Here is a 3,887-nt window from a genome sequence, read left to right on the forward strand (position 1 = left end):
TATTTATTGTGTTGATTATTGACTGTGTAGTTTTAGGATTTATATGTTCTTCACCTTTTGAGTTCCCTTTTTTTTATATAAATTTTTTTTAAATTTTTAAATTTTTTTTTATTTTAGGGAAGGGTCTACTGGGTGTTCAGGGTCTCCCTACTAAATCAGACTCATAGCGATCCGCCTGTTTACAGCCTCCCAAGAGCTGGGATTGCAGGTGTGCGCCACCACGCCCAGTCTCAGCTGTCGTCTCATCGTGCCCCAGAGGCGGGGCCAGCACGGCAGGCCTGGGGATCAAAGCCCGGGCCCTGCTTCTGCTTGCAGGCACTTGTAATCTGCTGAGCTATTTGCCAGCCCTAATGCTAGACAATTATTGATTTTCAATCAAGTTAATGAGAAAAACAACTTCATGTTCCAATGCTGGGATTATGGGTGTGAGCCGCCCTGGGGCGAGAGCCTGGATACACTATGAGGGAGGGGGGAGGCTTGCCAGCTGCAGCTGCTGCTGCCTTTCCCTTTGCTCTTCGCTGTTTTCCACAGCCATCAGCTGCTGCTCTCTGCATGTGCTGCTCAGCCTTAGAGCCAGCTAAGAATGGACTCAAACCTTCACTAACCATGAGCTAAATAAACCTTTCCTTCCTTGAATTTGGGTGTTGGGTATTTTGTCCCAGCAATGAGAGAAGAGTAACTGGGACATGGACATCATGACGGCTACCTCCTAGCATGACCAGAGGGTCTGTGAGGTCCTGCCCACCAGGCCTGAGCAAGGCAGGCCCACAGGAGACACCAGGTCTACACCCTTCTCCCACGCCTTGCTGAGTGAGAAGCTCCGATGAGCTTTAGCAGAGCGCTTGTCTCCAGAGGAACTGAGCTCGCTCCCCATGGCCACCTGCAGTCTGACGTTCTTTTCTCACCACTCTGTTGCACTTATGATTCGATCTAACACAGCACTTGTTCTTGAACAGAGCTTCTCAGAAAGACGTGTCCAACTCCTTCTTTTCTTCAATGAACAACTCAAATATTGTACTGCCTCCTGGAGACCATTTTATTGTTGTTTTGTTTTTCTCCTTAACATCCTTATTCCCCACAAGCAATCTATCACTCCTTTAAATGAAGAAGATTTTTTTACCTGAGGTTTCTTGTGGATGCCACGATCTCTTACTGGTATTTGTACATCTGTTGGCTTCTCTACTGGAAGCTTCCTGCAGGCTCAGATCATGACTAATTTATCAGCATTTACAGTCTCTAGCACAAAGCAGAGTTTAATAAAAATGACTTGCTGGAAGACATAAGTGAATGAATGTGGTTAAGAGGATAAGAAGAAGGACCCATCCTTAAAGCTTGGAGGACTACAATGAACATCCAGAGTTTAGGTTTGGGAATTATTTTTTCAAAATTCAACCCCCTTTCCTGACTGCATTTTGTGACTTGCATTTCTCAAACTTTCAAATTTTGATGCTAATTTTATTTGCTCTGGCCTGTGTATTCCAGGCAAGGGAGGGCAAGTATGCTTTTTTCTGGGTGAAGCACACTAATTATACGCTGCCTCTTCCAAATTTAGAAAATACAGAGTTTATGTTCACCACAAAACAATGATGTCTATGCACTTTTTTTTTTTTCCTGGAAGAACCCAAAACACAGCTTGGTTGATAATTGGAATTTGAGAATTAGACAGGTTGACAAACCAAAACAAAAATGTCATTTTTAGAAACAAAGCTTGAGGGGCCGGGGAAATATCTCAGTAGAATAAGCGCTTGCCTGGCAAGCGCAAGGGCCTGAGTTCAACCCCTGGTTCTGGAAAAAGAAAAGAAAAGAAAAGAAACAAAGCTTGAGAGAATTTGTCATCCCCAGACACAAAATCAAGGGAATATTAAAGAGTATCCTGCTAGCAAGCAACAATTACTTACACAGAAGTCTGAAAATGCAGGAAGAGCACTAAAAAGGAAAAGACATTGCCAATATATAAAAAATATACACACAAACCTACAAACGACTATAGGAAACTGTTGGATTAATTTTACTATAGGACTAGTTTAAGAAAATAGTAAGTTTTGTGAAACAACAAAATATTTAAGCTCATATATCTGAAATACACTGGTACCTTGGCTCACAAATTTAATTTGTCCTATAATTGTGGAAAAGATGGCCGCATGTGCATTCATGTGGGGAAGACAGCTGAGGTCCTGTTTGCTACCCAGTGTGAAGTTTGCAAGCAAAAACAAAATTTTGCCGACCACTTTTGTTTGGGAACCAAACGGTCAGCAAACAAGAGTTCATGAAATGAGGTACGGATGGGAGCCATGGAAGCTGGGAAATTGGTCAAATGTGTGAAAGCAGGCATAGGTCTCGGTGGCTAACGTAGACAAGCTACCTCAGTCCTGAGACAAGCAGCCTCACTGGTTAATGTGGGTTGTTAGTCACTAGGCAACCTTGTGTCATGTGTTACTAACCTTGCAAAGGATAACTAATGGTCCATATTCTCACTGTCGGGGTTGTTTCACCAACCAGGCAGATGAGACACCAACTAACCCAGCTCTTGCCTTCCTGTCTATCTTTACCCCATTCCTCCCACCATTTCTCCCAGAGTACAATGGATCACACTGAGGGACCAACAGATCCCTACAAAGCATCACCGTATTTCAAACATTATCATCCCATCTTCCTAAACATGACTCATTTATCCTTTCTTATGGCACAGTGGTACTCCATCATGTATGAACACTGCATCTTCTGTATCCATTCATCTACTGGTGACATATAGGCCACATTCAAGATTTAGCTATTGTGAATTGTGCTGCTATTAACATGGGTAAGAATGGGTCACTATAATCTGACATCTTTAACTCTTTCAGGAAGATACCTAGAAGGGGAATAGCTGGGTCAAACGGAATTTCTTGTTTTAGTTTTTTGAGTAATTTTCATACTGATTTCCATAACAATGAAAAAGGAATCTTTTTCCCCCTCAAAGCCCCACCAGAATTTTTTTTTGGGGGGTCAACTCAGCCTTCCCTGGGGGTGGGGCTGGCATGGTATGTGGTGCCCGGGATTGAGCTGTGGTCCCTGCACTTGCCTAAGCTTGCCTAAGCAAGTGCTTTAAACCACTGTGCTACCTCACTGGCCCCCACCAGTATTTCTTGTTATCTAATTTCTTGATGATTCCCATCCTTTCTAGAGTAAGACAGAATCTCAATGGTGTTTTAATTTGCATTTCTGTAATGGCCAGCGATGCTAATGTCATTGAGGTACAGGAATGTTACTGATTTTCATGTGTTGACTTTGTACCTTGCTACATCACTGAATTTGGTTATTATTCTAGGAGATTCTGGTAAAATCAGGGAGTTTCTATGTGCAGGATCATGTCATCTGCAAGTAATGACTGAGCTCTTACTTTCTTCTATATATTCCTTTTATTTCTTTCTCTTTCCTTGTTGTTTTAACAAGTTTTGAAATCTATTTTGAACAGTAGTGGTGGCAGCAATATCTTCTCCTTGTTCCTGATTTTAGGAGGAAAGCTTTTAGCTTGCCTTCATTTAATATGATGTTGGGCATTGGTTCATCATAAAGGGTTTTTATCAGATTGAGATACATCTTTTTTTTTCCAGCATTTTTATCCTGAATAATCATTGGATTTTGTCGAAGGCAAAATTGACATGACTGATTTTTGTCCTTGCTTCCATTTATGTGATGTTTTACATTTATTTATTTATTTATTTATTTATTTATTGTGGAACCAGGGATTGAACTCAGGCCCTTGAGCAAGTGCTTATTCTATTGAGCTATCTCCTTGGCGCCTGTATTACATCTATTGTTTTGCATATATTGAACCATCCTTGCATTCCTGGGATGAATCTTTCCTGGTCAGGAAGTACCTTTTTTTTTTTTTTTTTTTTTTTTTT

Source organism: Octodon degus, unplaced genomic scaffold (genome assembly GCF_000260255.1).
Source record: "Octodon degus isolate 3935 unplaced genomic scaffold, OctDeg1.0 scaffold00004, whole genome shotgun sequence".
NCBI lineage: Eukaryota > Metazoa > Chordata > Mammalia > Rodentia > Octodontidae > Octodon > Octodon degus.